Genomic DNA, 10,530 nt, shown 5'->3' with positions numbered 1-10,530 from the left:
AAGTACGAGATGTGGCTATAAATTACAGTAAATGCTGGAGAGTCTGAGACAGTGGGCATAACTAAGGAGATTCTTGAAACTAGGATTACTAGAACATTTTCATACCCATAGTCCAGCAATGATATTTATTATCTGTGACAGAACCTCATATAAAAAGCTTCAGAGAAAAATAATGCATAGCTTGAACACTCCTGGTTATAAAAACTTCACGAACTGCCTAATCCTGGGTAACATCTACTGTTCCATTCTTGTTAATCAAGTCTTGCAGTTGAAATAAATATTGCACCATGACACAGAAGAGAGAAAAAAGAGATGGGTTAAAGGATGGCAATGGTATTTTCTTTTAATTTTTCTTTCTCGTTTGTTAGCTGCCTAGAGATTGCTCAGCTTTAAGATAGCGTGCCATGTTAATTTAAATCTAGACAGCAAACATCTAAAAAAGGATCCCGTCTTTACAAAATTTTTTCTGAAAGAGACACCAGAGCAAAAGAAGAGTTGACGAAAGGGAGAAGACACAGAGCTAAAGGAGCACAAACAGAAGCACACGAGAGATCTTATTTGTGAAAGCAACCCCTGAAGGTTCTGTTCTATTAAGACAGCTGATGTAGTAAAGTGTATTTAGCAGGTCATTTGTACCTTCTGCACTCTAAAGGCCCATGTTGAGATCTACCCATATATTGGTACTACCCATTTCTTGGACACATTAAGATGGAAAGTATTCTATGCTCTACTTCTCTTTGAAAACCCAGGAACTGTTCTGCTTTCATGAAGGTTCAGAACAGTAGCATGAAACTCCTGAGGATGGATATTTTAGATCCATTACCCTCGTGACAACAACTTCAGAACACATGGTGAGTCCATTTCTCTTTCTCCTAGATACTGCCAGAGAATAACAGAATTGTTAACAGTTTGTGCTCACAAGCGTTAGACAGTTTGGAGGAAAGATAACAGGAATAGACATATTGAGGATTTTATTTTACATATTTAATAGGCTACTGAAATAGTAATTGTATGTTTTGGTACAGGTGCTTATTGGATTGTTAACTTGAAGTTGTTCAGTTGACATTACACATTGTACTCTGCAACAGCAGGTAATCTCTCTTTCCCTCCTGTTTCATTTATGGATCTGCTCTCCCCTGCCTACCACCACCGGTGTATTCCTCAGACTTTGTCACAAGCTTATTTCCTTCCTAATCAACTTGACTGAGATGTTATGTTTTCCTCCAAGTGTTGTTTCCCAAGACATGCTAGTAATGGACATATTTACTTTTTATCTTTCCACATCATTTTCATGCTTCAAGAATTGATTAAGATACTACAGGCTGGTAAATTGTTTCAAATACCAGCAGACAGAATGATGGGGAAAATGTTTTAAGATTTGTTGCTTTCTGCCACAAGTGACAAATACTTAAGAAGTTACTTAGGATAAGAAGTATTATCTATAAAATATTGCAAACTAAAACTAAACTAGGTGTGGAGATGAAGTTAAAGAATATGTTATAAATGAAACATACTTTTCCAAACATCATTTTCTGGCCACTGACCAAGGAAAGGAGCCGTGCCTTCTCAAGTGCTTTACGGTCAGTTTCCCACAGAGGTTATCAAGCTCCGATGCCGCTGGCTAATAGACCAGAGACCACACAACAAAAATAGACTTGTGTAAAGCAAGGTATTTACTGGCTTCTGTGTCTGAAAAGAGAAGAGGTAATTTTTTTTATGACCCAAAAAGCACAATTCCTCACCCTCAAGATTAAACTCTACAAAACTCAATGGACAACACATACAACATCTAAGTTAAAAGGTTTTAACTTTATTGATCTCTGCAGATTTTAAAATGTTAAAGGTTATTTCTACAACACCCAATTTCTGAGTTATTTCTAAGCAATCATATCTTTAAGGAAGCACCCTTTTGTGATCCTTTGTAAGTGTGTGTACCTTTCCTAAGAAGCCTCAAGGGTCATTTTCCTTCTCTCTCCTTTCTCTTGGTGTGCTTGCTTAATAGGACACAATTGGATTAGAGGTGGTGTCTGCATATGGAAAACAGAGCTTCTCTGCTTTTCTCTGTCTTCTGGAGACTTTAGCCAAAGACTTATCAGTCTGCTATAACCCTGAACTGACAAGAAGGTAATTTCTGCTAGATCATCCTCTAAAGAACTATTAAAAATACAAAATTTCCTATCTGCTCGGAATAAAATTAACAGCTTTAAAAAATGAAGTTACGTTCTTTCAAAATCTACTTTCTTCCTGAAACCACCAAAGCTTACAGTGCACTGTGAAAAGTTAAAACAAATAAATAGATAGATGATAGATAAATAAATAAATCACTCTCCCCTAAATCCTCCCAAGAAACAAGGAGGAAGAGCAAAGTGAGTCAATGTTGTATTTCTTTCCATACATCTTAGTGTTCTTTCATCAGTATCATTTCTAATGTTGCATATAGAAACACACAAAGACACTTCTATCCTACTGCTACAACTAGCCTTAGATTAAACTATTAGCACTTCGAAAGAAAAACCCAACCTGATACTTTTAGTTCTTTCAGTTTTCCTGAAGTGAATGGGGTTCTGTGTTTACTCCATTTCCAAATTACAGGATCAACTGCAGAACTTCAGTTAGCACAAAATAAAATATTTCTCTTAAACTTCACTGTTCTTTGCTGAAAGAACTAAAGGCAAAACAGCATCATATCTACAGTGATACAGGTAGAAGTCCTGAAAATATCTTAAAAACAATCAGAAGACTTGTATTACTAAAAAGTCTTTTTGGCTATGCACTTTTCTCACTTTCTAGACTTTTACAATACCTGTTAAACTGCTGTGGATACATGCAATTTTTTAGGGTTATCTGTTACCAGGTAATGATGGAAGTATGATAGTGTTCAACAGCATTTAAAAAAAAAAAAAAAAAGACTTAATCTTGTAGAGAAAATGTGCTTCGTGCTTTTTAAATGCTTCTATTTAAATGCTTCCCTGTTCCAGAAAGAACTTTCAGATTTTTAGACTGCCTTCCTAGGGAAGCCATTCATCCTAGGAAGCGGTGTTAGATGCACCATCAAAAGCTTTTTCTATTAGCTAACCGTACTCTGCAAAAGACTCAACTCATCATAACAGATGAAAAGTGCTTATTTAAATTAAAAATACAATAGCCAAAAAAACCAGGGAAGAAGTCTTTTTAAGAGTGGGGCAGAAAGAATGTGGGGAATAGAGCCAGACAATAATCAGACAAAAATGAGACCCACACCTGAAATCATTGCAATTTGTGGAAGACAAGGGATCCTAAAAATAATCCACCCTCATCCGCAGCACTTGATACGTGATGAATCTTCATGGATACTGAATAAGCAGTAAGGAACAACAACGTTGCAAAGCAAAAAAAAATCTATTAAATCTCAGCACAAAGGAGACTTCCTTTGAGAAGTTTAGTTGAGAGCATATGACTATAGTCCATCCCATCCTGTTCCTTACAAAAATGCAGCCTGCTCAACAGCATTTTATATGTAGATGAGATTAAACTCAAATTTAATTTCTCATAAGGGGTTGGTAACACACAAGTTTCATTTTTCCAACTGATCTGTCCTACTTTCTTTCTAGCAGGCTTCTTCATGGCCATAACTCAAACCCTAACGTCTCTCACTATGAGGAAGTGGATGATTCTACTCTTTAAGGTGAGATCCTGTTACAGATCGTTTCCTCTGCTGTACAAACCTCCAAATAGAGCATAAAAATGGTAAAGCTGAATTGAGGGCAGAAGGATAGAAGAATTCTTGAGGGCCTGTTAAAGGAAAGTATTATAACTTTTTATTTTGAAAACATTCAAATATTTGGCCTAAGCATAGTTAATAATTACGCAACTAGCTAAACTAGTGGCACAGGCCACTAGAGAAACTAGTTAACAGGGATGTGGTGGAGAAGAAAGTCTGAAATGTTGAGTTGTCACAGATGTGAAACATTTGTGAATCATTTGTGCTGATTTCAAATCCAGTTTTGTGTAACATCTTGAGGAAGGCCAGTGTGCTCTCCAGGAAACAGTGCAACAGTGTAACTAACGCAGAGAAGACAGCTCAGAAGAACTGAAGAACTGCAGGTGATACACTGCTTTGGAATGTGAATCACTGCCAATTCACTGATTAAACAGGAAGGAACTACAGAGACCTATACGTATATGTACACGTGTGTATATACTGCAATAGTTTGTGGGACTGTTGGTGAACAAAGGAGCTTTGGAAAGCTCCATTCCCAGCATCGAACAGTTGCTTTCCCTGGTATAAACCATTGTAGAGATCAGGGAGAACTCTGTCAACATGTCCAGTTTGTACAAAGGCAAAAATTTTATACATCTTCCAAACTGTATAAAGCCAGTCCAGTCCAGAGATAAGTAAGAATAACCGAAGTTGGAAAGGGCTTGTTTCTTCAGATGATTTGTAAAGTACCTGTAAAGACCTGATATATTTACTGAGAAAGTAAAAGCACAGAAGAAAAGTTTTCCTTTAAGGGGAAAGAGAAAAAGAAAAAAAGAATGGGAATTTTCACCAAAACCTGTTCTTCATGCTAATGACATATGTTCTTCATGAACACAGACACTGTGGTCCTTCCTTGTTGAAGAATCTTTTGCCATTACAAAAAGTTCATGAAAACCAAGGGACAGAATGCATTGTGTCATAAAAAGAAAGAGCTAAGAAAGAGATGAAGCCAAAATCCAGAAGGCTGACCATACAACACTTCCTTCAATATCAAGCTTTTCAGCATGAGTACTCATTTGGCCATCCTATGCACTCCTCACTATTTGCTTTCATTCATCCATAACAAAAATATGAATTACGCAAATGCTAACAAGGTACAACACTGACCTGCAGCTGTCGTGGGGTTTCTCTGCTTTTCTGCATTACATGGCTTTGCTAAACTAATATAAATGTTTCTGAGAGTGTTAGGGGAAGAAAGATGCTGCTTGTTTAAACAATTTCAATGAAAGTCTAACCTTTTACATTAAACATCTGTTCATTTACTTTCTGGCAGCAGTTCACGTTTCCTGCAAAGGGCACAGTTTAATGAACATACACCAGATTACTTAAATGAATGGTCTTAGTGGTTTTTTTTCAATAAGTTTCTCTAAAAAGTAAGCATGAAATTACTTTCTCAGTTGGGATGTTTTAACATATTTTAAGAAAAACATGCATAATCACTTTCCAGCAAACACAGGCCTCAGTTGCTTTAATGTCTTTGAGTGCTAATAAACTAAAGTACATGTTTCATGGAAGTGCTAAGTCAGTATGGTAAACTGACGTTTTAATACATTGTTACTTCCTAGGAAAGAGATTTTTTCCTATAGGAAAGGGGAAAATACCATTGTATCAGAATGGGACATCAGTTTATTTTTAACTAATGGAAAGATATGGACAGGCCTGAAACCTAGAGGCTTTCATTAAAAGGCTCCAGCAATAGACTCAATTATTAACTTATTAATACTCCTAAGAAGGAAATACATCTAAGTTCTACTAGGATAAACTGAGGCAAAAGTACTTTGGCTTCACCAGTGACTTAGCTTCAAAATTATTAAACTTAGTTCCTGACTCTATTTACTCTTTTTTTGTATTAACTTATTGCAATAGGAGGTGTTAATTCCATTCAAATAATTAGGATTTGGTATAGTTCACCATGTAGCCACCAGGAAGAAAAATATGCCAAAAGCCTACATTTGTCTTTCACTTTTGAACCAGCAGGGAGTTCTTTATGTGATTGATCTAATTGTTTAGAAGTCACTTCATAGTCTAATATTGTTTCATTGCCCTGATTTTTCTCTACTGATTTTGTACATATACAAATAACGGCACTGCAACGGAAATGCAACCTGAATGAAAGTTTTTAGAATGATTAATCAGTGATGTTTTGCCTTCTTAGAATAAAACCTGTGTTTCCTATGGAATAATGTAAGACGGTCCCTGGCCTTGAAAGTCTGATTTGTCAAGAGATATTCCATTTAAGCAGGAAGGATTACACCAGTTGGCAGTCTTTTTCTGAGCATAAGGCTAACGAGCATGTTCATTTGTGCATAAGATAACTGTAATATAGTTAGCTGGCACTGAGCCTTAAAAGACGTTTTGTTTAAATTTTAAAAATTCCACTGTGATTTCTGTAGCTTTCTCTTGGATTTAGATATAGCCATTACTAACTTTGTTCTAACCTCCTCTATTGCTTCTGGGTGAAAGCACTTGAAAAATGCAAGGAAAATGCATCAGATCATTCCTTGTCCTTCACTCCTCCTGCCCCTGGAAATGTCCTATGGCTAAATAAAAGAGACTGGATCTTAAACAGTTTGCTAGAACCTTTACATACCCTTGCATTATATCGTAACATGAGTATTTTCTTGTCTCACTGCTTACTTGATAGAACCATAGTAAAAATGTATCTTCTGAAGGCATAGTAAATTGCTATTGTTTTTCATGACAAGTATCTTGTCTCATTGTGTAATATTTAACTACTAAAATACTTAACATTCATTAATATTAATAAATGCCTTTGTCACCTCTAACATCTGGGGCCGTTATCGTTAACCAGATACACATCAAATGCTTAATGTCCACCTTGAAATACTTTCAGTATATTAATTTAAAATATGATACAAAGTCCAGGCTTTATACAGGCGAAGGCTCAGATTGCTGGGGATCATATTTATCTCACATTATTTTATTTTTTTCATGCTTGTTCACTGTTGCTAGTGGATGAATCAGTAGTTTCTACATGTTTTCTGTGCCATTAGATCTTGGACATAGGTGTTGATGCCATTGTTAGCACCAGCATTTTTTTGGCTCTGACTTTTCATGTTACTGAACTAATCTACCTTTTCACAGAACTCCTATGCCTTCGGACTTCACACATTTTTTTTGAAACCTTGTCAGTCCTGCTTTTGGTCTGTGTTGCCAAGATTTGTATGTGAATGACCCGCATTTAAGTACCCAGACTTCTTCAGTATCAGAAACCCTTGGTGTGAATGCCAATGTTTTTTGTAGACTCACTTTCAAATTTTTCTTTTGAAGTAAAAATAGTAATGCTTACATCTGCATCTTCTATGATGCAGATTCCATTTGTCTATGTTTCATATTGATTGCATCTTGGAAACCTCAAGATGTTTTACAATGCTGGGGAAATAAATCCTCAAAGGCGATATATATCTTGTTTCCTAAGACAGCCACCTGAACAGAATCACGGAATTCAAGCTTTTCCACTTGAATTGTGAAAAAGGACCTGTTCCTCACGCTTTTCCACCCCTTGTCACTTCCCACTTTGTAAGCATCATCTGCTTTTCAATATTTTTGCAAGATACCAATCTTAACAGTTGCAATTCCTGCCTGAGTTTCAGTGACTTGGCAAGACAGTGTGATCTGTAGAGAGTACACCTCTTTTTTCACTTCTGGCTGGCCAGAGGGGAAAAAAATATTGTACTAGAGCTCTACTCAAATACATTTCATATGCAGTGCTCTTGGCAAACAAATAATAAGGAAGAGGAAAGTAACACTTCCTTGACTCTTTTTCTCCCACCTCCCACTCTGTTTACTCAGCCTTTGCTTCCCTTTTGTATAAGAAGCAATATATTTTCACTTGGAGGACCACCTGTCAAAAAGAGATATACTTGGAAATTATTTTTATTAAGTTCATCAGTGAAGTAGTTATCCTAATAGTCAGATTCTAAGTTGCACGTGAATTCAAAGCATTTGCAGGTGGAACAGTAGTAGATTTTGCAAAGAAACTCTAAGAAAGTCATTTTTAATTGGGATAACAATTCTGAGACTGGGAATAAGGAGTTCTTTTACCTCCTTGGTAACTATTTTGAAGATGAAGGTTTGCAGTCCTGTCAAGGGAAGAATGCTGTTTAAGTAAAAAAAAAATTATTTCTCTTCCTATCGGTATGTTAAAAAAAAGAACCAAATTGCTCCTACAAGAATAGTCACGTCTGCAATGGCAAACGTATTGCTTCATAGGGAAAACAAAGTTTATTCTGCTGTTATTAAAAAATTACTAAGATCAACCAAAAAGGTCTCTCTACCTTAAAACGCCACTTAGCAGCAGTCTATGACTACTTTCTATGGTCTTTAAAGTGCTCAATAATCCCATAAAGTTTTAACCTTTATTTTATTGGTACCTACTACTTTTTGTGTTATGTATCTAAAGCCAATGAAAAGATTTTTCATGAATCACATGAATTTTTATTTTACTGTTCACATAAAAAAGCTTTCTAATATCTTTTAATAGCAGGATTTTGTGTATGAATTATATCACAGTCAGCATGCATTATTCTGAACTCTAGCTTCTGGACCAGAAAGCCATGTTTAAATCACTCTGGGCATTAAAATTAAATGGGTAAATGACTGATTACATGGACTGACAGTGTTATCCTGCAGCAGTTAGGAGGTGGTAGAACGCAGAGAAGTGACATCAAGTTTTAGCATATCTTTGAGCAGTGGGGTAAAAATTATTTAAAGGGGATTGATTATTTATGTATTTAAATTTGTTAACTGAACAAAAAGTGAGGAATTTTAACATGGAAGGCATAAAATATTTCATCAGCAACCACAACCTGCAGGGACATTTTAGTTTTCATGCAGAAGAGGGAAAGCAGGGTGTAAGACCTTTTAGCCACAAAAATGAATGAAGTTGCCCTCATTAAGATTGCTAATAACCTTATCAGTATCCTATACTTGTCTGAAACATTTTTTAAGCTTAAAAATAGATTAGCTTATCCCCAAATAGTTCAAAGAAATCACAGATAAGTCTGAGGACAAATAATGCTGCAGTTTGTCCAGGCCTGTCACATTATGCCAGTGAAAGCCAATGGGTGAAGTGACAACAGGTTTCTCAGTTGAAAGGGATTCAATACAGTTCTACAAATAAGAAGCAATTGCTTCTGAAAGTTTTGGAGTGTTTGCAAATAGTTTCATTTGAGAATTCTTCTCTCGGGCCAAAATGTCTTGGTTTTCTCCTGTCCTAAAAAGCACCAGCCAAGCACAATTGCACACTGGCTTACCTGGCAGATCAGCACCCATTAAAATGATCCAGACCAATAACATTATGGAACAGGGAAAGCTATAGAACTCTTGTATTAATGTACTGATGCAAATTGTTCACAGGACATTGACAAGAGCTGTGGCTGGTGCTGCCCATCCTGGGTTGTTGTGAGGCTGGGAAAACTGTCCTGCAGCCCTGGGGCCAACCCCACTCCCTCCAGGTGTCCACGCAGCCCAGGCATTTACCTTTTTGCCACCCAGGGCCTCAAAGTGGCTCCGCAGCTCCTCCACAGTGGTGGGGAAGTGGTCGATCTGCTGAGGGCTGCCGAGGGTCTCCTCCTTGAACACATCCTCCCTCCTGCTGTCTGCTGGCACTTTCTCCACGGTGCTGCTGCGGCTGATCTTACCCAGCGCCGGGGACTGTGGGGCTGGTGAGCACTGGAGCGTCGGGCCAGGTCTTGTAGCATTGACGGACTCCCATCTCTGCTTGAGGAGCTCCACGGAGCCCTTCTGCAGGGGCAAGTCTGCCAGCTCCAGCGTGCCCTGCAGTGCAACATGTACCTGTGTCAGAGATGGGCGGCACTGTGCCAGCACAGGCCACCACAGGGCAGCGCTAGAGCCCTCGTGGGTCATGGGACAGGCCAGGGCACCAGCTGGTGGCCAGGACAGAAGACACTTCCCAATGGAAAGTGAGATCCAGTAAGACCAGATCCAGTAAGAGTCAATGAAAAGATTCAGTGTGTTCATACAACAGAACTATGTTAATTAAAGAGTGAATTAAGGGTGGTATTCAGATATTTTATTCTTAAGCTTGCTAGGAGAATCGCTGTCTATCATGAATGGAAAAGCAGCAAGCATACTATTAGGGAGAATTTCAAACAAAGTGGGGCTAATGAATGAGTGCCTGGTAATCAGTGTGTGCTGCACTGAAAGGTGTTGTGACAGGTGACTGCTGGTTTCTTTTAGATTTGATACAGCTGTCAGTATTGTGGAACAAGACACAGCATTTTAAAGCAGCCAGGAGACAGAAGGGCGACTGCGTTAGCTGGGAGAGTACTTGGAAGCACATCCTGGTGCAGTGCTCCTAATTGCACCATAACTCTTCTGGCAGGTAAATTACTAAGTGCTGATATCAAATCTTTCTGATCATTTGACTCTCTGTGTTCTCACAAAGGCTTATTACATCTTTCTTACAGTACGCTTGGGAATGAAAATTACCATTCCATCATTTTGCACCACTTGCTGAAATCTGCTACCCGTTTCCTGAAATCAGCTCCCAAGAGCTTTGATTTCGAGGTTTTTCTGCCACGTAGCAAATACTCAAATGTAAGTTTTCATCTCTCATTCAAAATAAGTTTGAATAGAAGGAACATACATTTAAAACAATAAAGAGAAATGTTAGTGAGAACCGAGACCAAACTATTAGCTAAAATTTTCATTTGTTAACCCCTCACTTCTTAGCAAGACAATTTGTTATATGTTTAACTGCCTTTAACGTGCTTATATTTGATTGAGCTTAAACTGGCATTGTTGGC

General features: G+C 37.7%; 1 long non-coding RNA gene across 2 annotated transcripts; it reads left to right on the top strand.

Annotated features, from left to right (window-relative positions):
• Positions 1-390: 390 nt before the first annotated feature.
• Positions 391-10,315, top strand: LOC139828356 (uncharacterized). Of its 2 annotated transcripts, none has more exons than XR_011739869.1 (6): positions 391-851; positions 1,026-1,091; positions 2,003-2,124; positions 3,594-3,664; positions 9,962-10,106; positions 10,192-10,315. It is a non-coding gene; the product is annotated as an uncharacterized lncRNA (long non-coding RNA). The 2 variants fall into 2 exon arrangements; XR_011739868.1 differs by having other exon boundaries at positions 3,591-3,664.
• Positions 10,316-10,530: the final 215 nt, after the last annotated feature.

Source organism: Patagioenas fasciata, chromosome 7 (genome assembly GCF_037038585.1).
Source record: "Patagioenas fasciata isolate bPatFas1 chromosome 7, bPatFas1.hap1, whole genome shotgun sequence".
NCBI lineage: Eukaryota > Metazoa > Chordata > Aves > Columbiformes > Columbidae > Patagioenas > Patagioenas fasciata.
This window is presented reverse-complemented; position numbering and strand designations above follow the sequence as displayed.